A 9567-nucleotide genomic window follows, 5' to 3' on the forward strand; every position below is an offset into this window, starting at 1 on the left:
TCACATTTTTTTTGCTATAACAGATATATATATATAGATAGATACAGTACCAGTCAAAAGTTTAGACACGCCTACTCATTCAAGGGTTTTTCTTTATTTTTACTATTTTCTACATCAAAATTATGAAATAACACATATGGAATCATGTAGTAACCAAAAAAGTGTTAAACAAATCAAAATATATTTGATTTGATGACAGCTTTGCACACTATTGTTATTCTCTCAACCAGCTTCACCTGGAATGCTTTTCCAACAGTCTTGAAGGAGTTCCCACATATGCTGAGCACTTGTTGGCTGCTTTTCTTTCAATCTGCGGTCCAACTCATCCAAAACCATCTCAATTGGATTGAGGGCGGGTGATTGTGGAGGCCAGGTCATCTGATGCAGCACTCCATCACTCTCCTTCTTGGTCAAATAGTCCTTACACAGCCTGGAGGTGTGTTGGGTCATTGTCCTGTTGAAAAACAAATGATAGTCCCACTAAGCCCAAACCAGATGGGATGGTGTATCGCTGCAGAATGCTGTGGTAGCCATGCTGATTAAGTGTGCCTTGAATTCTAAATAAATCACTGACAGTGTCACCAGCAAAGCACCCCCACACCATCACACCTCCTCCTCCATGCTTCACGGTGGGAACCACACATGCAGAGATCATCCGTTCACCTACTCTGCGTCTCACAAAGACACAGCGGTTGGAACCAAAAATCTGAAATTTGGACTCATCAGACTAAAGGACAGATTTCTACCGGTCTAATGTCCATTGCTCATGTTTCTTGGCCCAAGCAAGTCTCTTCTTCTTATTGGTGACCTTTAGTAGTGGTTTCTTTGCAGCAATTCAACCATGAAGGCCTGATTCACGCAGTCTCCTCTGCACAGTTGATGTTGAGATGTCTGTTACTTGAACTTATTTGGGCTGCAATTTCTGAGGCTGGTAACTCTAATGAACTTATCCTCAGCAGCAGAGGCAACTCTGGATCTTCCATTCCTGTGGCGGTCCTCATGAGAGCCAGTTTCATCATAGCGCTTGATGGTTTTTGTGAATGCACTTGAAGAAACGTTCAAAGTTATTGACATTTTCTGGATTGACTGATCAGCATGTCTTAAGTAATGATGGACTGTCGTTTCTCTTTGCTTATTTGAGCTGTTCTTGCCATAATATGGACTTGGTCTTTTACCAAATAGGGCTATCTTCTGTATACCCCCCCTACCTTGTCACAACAGAACTGATTGGGTCAAACGCATTAAGAATTAAAGAAATTCCACAAATTAACTTTTAACAAGGCACACCTATTAATTGAAATGCATTCCAGGTGACTACCTCATGAAGCTGGTTGAGAGAATGACAAGAGTGTGCAAAGCTGTCATCAAGGCAAAGGGTGGCTACTTTGAAGAGTCTCAAATATAAAATGTATTTTGATTTGTTTAACACTTTTTTGGTTACTACATGATTCCACGTGTGTAATTTCATAGTTGTGATGTCTTCACTATTATTCTACAATGTAAAAAATAGTAAAAATAAAGAAAAACCCTGGAATGAGTAGGTGTGTCCAAACCTTTGAGTGCTACTGTATACACAGTGCCTTTGGAAATAATTCAGACCCCTTGACGTTTTCCACATTTTGTTGCGTTAACAGCCTTATTGTAAAATATATTAAATTGTTTTTTTCCCTCATCAATCTACTCACAATACCCCATAATGACAAAGCAATTTTTTTAGCTGAATTATAAAAAATAAAATACGAAAATATACATTTACAAAATTATTCAGACCCTTTACTCAGTACTTTGTTGAAGCACCTTTGGCAGTGAATACAGCCTTGAGTCTTCTTGGGTATGACGCTACAAGCTTGGCACACCTGTATTTGGGGAGTTTCTCCCATTCTTCTCTGCAGATCCTCTCAAGCTCTGTCAGGTTGAATGGGGAGCGTTGCTGCACAGCTATTTGAAGGTCTCTCCAGAGATGTTCGATCGGGTTCAAGTCCGGGCTCTGGCTGGGCCACTCAAGGACATTCAGAGACTTGTCCCGAAGCCACTCCTGCATTGTCTTGGCTGTGTGCTTAGGGTCGTTGACCTGTTGGAAAGTGAACCTTTGCGCTCTGAAGCAGGTTTTCATCAAGGATCTCTCTGTACTTTGCTCCGTTCATCTTTGCCTCGATCCTGACTAGTCTTCCAGTCCCTGCCACTGAAAAACATCCCCACAGCATGATGCTGCCACCACCATGCTTCACTGTAGGGATGGTGCCAGGTTTCCCCCAGACGTGATGCTTGGCATTCAGGCCAAAGAGTTCAATCTTGGTTTCATTAGACCAGAGAATCTTGTTTCTCATGATCTGAGAGTCTTTAGGTGCCTTTTGGCAAACTCCAAACGGGCTGTCATGTGCCTTTTACTGAGGAGTGACTTCTGTCTGGCCACTCTACCATAAAGGCCTGATTGGTGGAATACTGCAGAGATGGTTGTCCTTCTGGAAGTTTCTCCCATCTCTACGGAGGAACTCTAGAGCTCTGTCAGAGTGAACATCGGGTTCTTGGTCACCTCCCTGACCAAGGCCCTTCTCCCCGATTGCTCAGTTTGGCCGGGAGGCCAGCTCTAGGAAGAGTCTTGGTGGTTCCAAACTTCTTCCATGTAAGAATGATGGAGGCCACTGTGTTCTTGGGGACCTTCAATGCTGCAGACATGTTTTGGTACACTTCCCCAAATCTGTGCCTCGACACAATCCTGTCTCAGAGCTCTAAGTACAATTACTTCGACATCATGGCTTGGTTTTTGCTCTGACATGCACTGTCAACTGTGGGCCCTTATATACAGTTGAAGTCGGAAGTTTACATACACCTCAGCCAAATACATTTAAACTCAGTTTTTCACAATTCCTGACATTTAATCCTAGTAAAAATCCCCTGTTTTAGGTCAGTTAGGATACCAACTTTATTTTAAAAATGTGAAATGTCAGAATAATAGTTGAGAGAATGATTTATTTAAGCGTTTATTTATTTCATCACATTCCCAGTGGGTCAGAAGTTTACATACACTCAATTGATATTTGGTAGCATTGCCTTTAAATTGTTTAACTTGGGTCAAACGTTTCGGGTAGCCTTCCACAAGCTTCCCACAATAAGTTGGGTGAATTTTGGCCCATTCCTCCTGACAGAGCTGGTGTAACTGAGTCAGGTTTGTAGGCCTCCTTGCTTGCACACACTTTTTCAGTTCTACCCACACATTTTCTATAGGATTGAGGTCAGGGCTTTGTGATGGCCACTCCAATACCTTGACTTTGTTGTCCTTAAGCCATTTTGCCACAACTTTGGAAGTATGCTTGGGGTCATTGTCCATTTGGAAAACCAATTTCCGACCAAGCTTTAACTTCCTGACTGATGTCTTGAGATGTTGCTTCAAGATATCCACATAATTTTCCTTCCTCATGATGCCATCTATTTTGTGAAGTGCACCAGTCCCTCCTACAGCAAAGCACCCCCACAGCATGATGCTGCCACCCCCGTGCTTCACGGTTGGGATGGTGTTCTTCGGCTTGCAAGTTCCCCCTTTTTCCTCCAAACATAACGATGGTCATTATGGCCAAACAGTTCTATTTTTGTTTCATCAGACCAGAGGACATTTCTCCAAAAAGTACGATCTTTGTCCCCATGTACAGATGCTAACTGTAGTCTGTCTTTTTTATGGCGGTTTTGGAGCAGTGGCTTCTTCCTTGCTGAGCGGCCTTTCAGGTTATGTCGATATAGGACTCGTTTTACTGTGGATATTGATACTTTTGTACCTGTTTCCTCCATCATCTTCACAAGGTCCTTTGCTGTTGTTCTAGGATTGATTTGCACTTTTCGGACCAAAGTACGTTCATCTCTAGGAGACAGAATGCGTCTCCTTCCTGAGCGGTATGACGGCTGCATGGTCCCATGGTGTTTATACTTGCATACTGTTGTTTGTACAGATGAACATGGTACCTTCAAATGTACAGAGTTACCTCTGCTGCAGAGGATACGTTCATAAGAGTTACCAGCCTCAGAAATTGCAGCCCAAATAAATGCTTCACAGAGTTCAAGTAACAGACACATCTCAACATCAACTGTTCAGAGGGGACTGTGAGAATCAGGCCTCCATGGTTGAATTTCTGCAAAGAAACTACTACTAAAGAACACCAGTAAGAAGAAGAGACTTGCTTGGGCCAAGAAACATGAGCAATGGACATTAGACCGGTGGAAATTTGTCCTTTGGTCTGATTATTCCATATTTGAGAGTTTTGGTCCCAACCGCTGTATCTTTGTGAGACGCAGAGTAGGTGAACGGATGATCTCCGCATGTGTGGTTCCCACCGTGAAGCATGGAGGAGGAGGTGTGATGGTGTGGGGGTGCTTTGCTGGTGATGCTGTCTGTGATTTATTTAGAATTCAAAGCACACTTAACCAGCATGGCTACCACAGCATTCTGCAGCGATACGCCATCCCATCTGGTTTGTGCTTATTGGGACTATCATTTGTTTTTCAACAGGACAATGACCCAACACACCTCCAGGCTGTGTAAGGGCTATTTGACCAAGAAGGAGAGTGATGGAGTGCTGCATCAGATGACCTGGCCTCCACAATCACCCGACCTCAACCCAATTGAGATGGTTTGGGATGAGTTGTACCGCAGAGTGAAGGAAAAGCAGCAAAGAAGCCACTTCTCTCCAGGAAAAACATCAGGGACAGACTGATATTCTGCAAAAGGTACAGGGATTAGATTGCTGAGGACTGGGGTAAAGTCATTTTCTCTGATGAATCCCCTTTCCGATTGTTTGGGGCATCCGGAAAACACCTTGTCCTGAGAAGAAATGGTGAGCGCTACCATCAGTCCTGTGTCATGCCAACAGTAAAGCATCCTGAGACCATTCATGTGTGGGGTTGCTTCTCAGCCAAGGGAGTGGGCTCACTCACAATTTTGCCTAAGAACACAGCCATGAATAAAGAATGGTACCAACACATCCTCCGAGAGCAACTTCTCCCAACCATCCAAGAACAGTTTGGTGACGACCAATGCCTTTTCCAGCATGATGGAGCACCTTGCCATAAGGCAAAAGTGATAACTAAGTGGCTCGGGGAACAAAACATCGACATTTTGTGTCCATGGCCAGGAAACTCCCCAGACCTTAATCTCATTGAGAACTTGTGGTCGATCCTCAAGAGGCGGGTGGACAAACAAAAACCCACAAATTCTGACAAACTCCAAGCATTGATTATGCAAGAATGGGCTGCCATCAGTCAGGATGTGGCCCAGAAGTTAATTGACAGCATGCAAGGGCGGATTGCAGAGGTCTTGAAAAAGAAGGGTTAACACTGCAAATATTGACTCTTTGCATAAACTTAATGTAATTGTCAATAAAAGCCTTTGACACTTATGGAATGCTTGTAATTATACTTCAGTATACCATAGTAACATCTGACAAAAATATCTCGTAACACTGAAGCAGCGAACTTTGTGAAGACCAATACTTGTGTCATTCTCAAAACGTTTGACCACGACTGATCATATATGTGGTTTGGTGATATTTTCAGGCTTCCTCAGTTCTAATAATAAAATGGTCAGATGACTGACAGATTATAAACTGATAGATTATAATAATATCAACAATATCAATAGTATATAAAACGATATAAACTGACAGGTTAATATTGACATGTGACAGTTCATATATACCCATTCATATAAATTAGCATCTACTGCTTGTAATATTGGTATAGTAGTATATATCCTCAACATCAGTCCTAAACATAAAATGGAACAATATGCAAATGAACGATGCAAATACACACAAATCATTTTCCTCCTACTGATAATAGAAATAGTTCACTTTCCCCTCAGCTAATATTCAACCTTTAACCCTTCAAGTTCACAAGCACTGGAGTGATGATCCTAATGTGCTTATTCTAATGTTCTGATTCTAATGTTCCCCTTCCAGGGTCCGGGTGAGAATGTTCCCCTTCCAGGGTCCGGGTGAGAATGTTCCCCTTCCAGGGTCCGGGTGAGAATGTTCCCCTTCCAGGGTCCGGGTGAGAATGTTCCCCTTCCAGGGTCCGGGTGAGAATGTTCCCCTTCCAGGGTCCGGTTCAGAATGTCCCCCTTCCAGGGTCCGGGTCAGAATATTCCCCTTCCAGGGTCCGGGTCAGAATGTTCCCCTTCCAGGGTCCGGGTGAGAATGTTCCCCTTCCAGGGTCCGGGTGAGAATGTTCCCCTTCCAGGGTCCGGGTGAGAATGTTCCCCTTCCAGGGTCCGGGTGAGAATGTTCCCCTTCCCAGGGTCCGGGTGAGAATGTTCCCCTTCCAGGGTCCGGGTGAGAATGTTCCCCTTCCAGGGTCTGTGTGAGAATGTTCCCCTTCCAGGGTCCGGGTGAGAATGTTCCCCTTCCAGGGTCCGGGTGAGAATGTTCCCCTTCCAGGGTCCGGGTGAGAATGTTCCCCTTCCAGGGTCTGTGTGAGAATGTCATCACTGTTATCTAGAAGTTTCAGGAGTTATGTTTCTGTTTGTCTTTGGGACCAATGGGAACAAGCCTCAGTGCTGGACGCTGGTGAGGACTTTAGCATTTCTTTATGCTTTATTAGACATTGATAAGGAGAGGGGGAGCTCCATTTGTATGGAATGGTCTGCCTATCCATGTGAAAGACGCAGACTCGGTCTCCACCTTTAAGTCTTTACTGAAGACTCATCTCTTCAGTAGGTCCTATGATTGAGTGTAGTCTGGCCCAGGGGTGCGAAGGTGAACGGCAAGGCACTGGAGCGACAAACCGCCCTTGCTGTCTCTGCCTGGCCGGCTCCCCTCTCTCCACTGGGATTCTCTGCCTCTGACCCTATTACGGGGGCTGAGTCACTGGCTTACTAGTGCTCTTCCATGCCGTCCCTAGGAGGGGTGCATCCCTTGAGTGGGTTGAGTCACTGACGTGATCTTCCTGTCCAGTTTGTCGCTCCCTCGGGCTCGTGCGGTGGAGGAGATCTTCGTGGGCTATACTCAGCCTTGTCTCAGGGTAGTAGGTTGGTGGTCTGTTGATATCTCTCTGATGGTGTGGGGGCTGTGCTTTGGTAAAGTGGGTGGGGTTATATCCTGCCTGGTTGGCCCTGTCCAGGGGTATCGTCGGACGGGGCCACAGTGTCTCCCGACCCCCCCCTCCCCCGTCTCAGCCTCCAGTATCTATGCTGCAATAGTCTATGTGCCTGGTGTCCTGTGTGAATTTAAGTATGCTCCCTCTAATTCTCTCTCTCTCCCCCCTCCCGGAGGCCTGAGCCCTAGGACCATGCCTCAGGACCACCTGTCCTGATGACTCCTGGCCGTCCCCAGTCCACCTGGTCGTGCTGCTGCTCCAGTTTCCACTCTTCTGCCTGCGGCTATGGAACCCTGACCTGTTCACCGGACGTGCTACCTTGTCCCAGACCTGCTGTTTTCAACTCTCTCTCTCTACCGCACCTGCTATTTCAACCTCTAAATGCCTGGCTATGAAAAGCCAAGTGACATTTACTCCTGATGTACTGACCTGTTGCAACCTCTACAACCACTGATTATTATTTGACCCTGCTGGTCATCTATGAACGTTTGAACATCTTGGAGAAACATCTGGCCTTAATGGCCATGTACTGTTATAATCTCCACCCGGCACAGCCAGAAGAGGACTGGACACCCCTCAGAGCTTGGTTCCTCTCTAGGTTTCTTCCTAGGTTCCTGCCTTTCTAGGGAGTTTTTCCTTGCCACTGTGCTTCTAAATCTGCATTGCTTGCTGTTTGGGGTTTTAGACTGGGTTTCTGTATAAGCACTTTGTGACAACTGCTGATGTAAAAAGGGCTTTATAAATACATTTGATTGATTGATTCATGTGTAGTTGGAAGGGTGGAGACGTGAACAGTTGAACACAGCAGTGATGCAGCCAGTCAAGACACAGTATAACAAGCATTTCGCTACACCCGCAATAACATCTGCTAAATATGTGTATGTGACCAATACATTTGATTTGATAACACCCATATCCAGGCTCTGTCGTAGCCGGCCGTGACCGGGAGACCCATGGGGCGGCGCACAATTGGCCCAGCGTCGTCCAGGGTAGGGGAGGGAATGGCCGGCAGGGATGTAGCTCAGTTGGTAGAGCATGGCGTTTGCAACGCTAGGGTTGTGGGTTCGATTCCCACGGGGGGCCAGTATGAAACAAAAAATAAAATAATGTATGCACTCACTAACTGTAAGTCGCTCTGGATAAGAGCGTCTGCTAAATGACTAAAATGTCATGTAAATATCAGATTCAGAACAGTAATGCTAACAGCAGTCTGTCACAAGAGAACATGTAATGGATGTTAAGGTAAGGAGGACTGAGGTGGAATCGTGATATAATGGATGTTAAGGTAAGGAGGAGTGAGGTGGAATAGTGATATAATGGATGTTAAGGTAAAGAGGACTGAGGTGGAATAGTGATGTAATGGATGTTAAGGTAAGGAGGACTGAGGTGGAATAGTGATGTAATGGATGTTAAGGTAAGGAGGACTGAGGCGGAATAGTGATATAATGGATGTTAAGGTAAGGAGGACTGAGGCGGAATAGTGATATAATGGATGTTAAGGTAAGGAGGACTGAGGTGGAATAGTGATATAATGGATGTTAAGGTAAGGAGGACTGAGGTGGAATAGTGATGTAATGGATGTTAAGGTAAGGAAGACTGAGGTGGAATAGTGATGTAATGGATGTTAAGGTAAGGAGGACTGAGGTGGAATAGTGATATAATGGATGTTAAGGTAACGAGGACTGAGGTGGAATAGTGATATAATGGATGTTAAGGTAACGAGGGCTGAGATGGAATCAACGTTTAATCAACAAAAAATGTCAACATGACATTGGAATTAGGTTAAAAGTTGGTTGAAAAAAAGTATGAAATTCTCTTATATTGATGACTTTTTGCAAAATCCAATCAGTTATACCCACGATAGCAGATACCAGCATAGTAGATGTCTTGGCAGTGTTGGACTTTGAACTGCATTGGAGCTGTAAAATCGGTGAGCATCTTGTGATCATTGTCACACCCGCCCCACTCACGTTTAAGTTCAGAAGGAGAAAGTGTAGGCTATATTGAAATAATTACATTAAAATAGAAAAACCTTTAAACGATTTTTATCATCCTAATCAAGGTGTAGATTAGATCTCACATTCTTGTTCTCGAACTCGTAAACAAGGCTTCGTGGGATTTCTGTTAATGTGACTCTGTGCAGCCAATGGCAATGTCCACTTTAGGTAAAATACCGGAAGCCACTTGTGAATTTGAAAGCTCAATTAAAATGAAAAGCGTATTTTTTTAAGCGTGCTCACGGTGGAATTAGAACGCACGGGGTGAATGAGAGAAAACTGACGGACCGCGAGCATCACGGTGTTAGAGTTAGAATTAGAGTAATTGTTATGATCATCCCTATGCTAAGTAGACTAAAGACGTAGTTTAAAATGTATTGGGTTTATCAGTCAAATAGGCTATACAGTTGAAGTCGGAAGTTTACATACACTTAGGTTGGAGTCATTAAAACTCGTTTTTCAACCACTCCACACATTTCTTTTTAACAAA

Source organism: Coregonus clupeaformis, unplaced genomic scaffold, assembly GCF_020615455.1.
Source record: "Coregonus clupeaformis isolate EN_2021a unplaced genomic scaffold, ASM2061545v1 scaf0536, whole genome shotgun sequence".
Classification (NCBI taxonomy): Eukaryota; Metazoa; Chordata; class Actinopteri; order Salmoniformes; family Salmonidae; genus Coregonus; species Coregonus clupeaformis.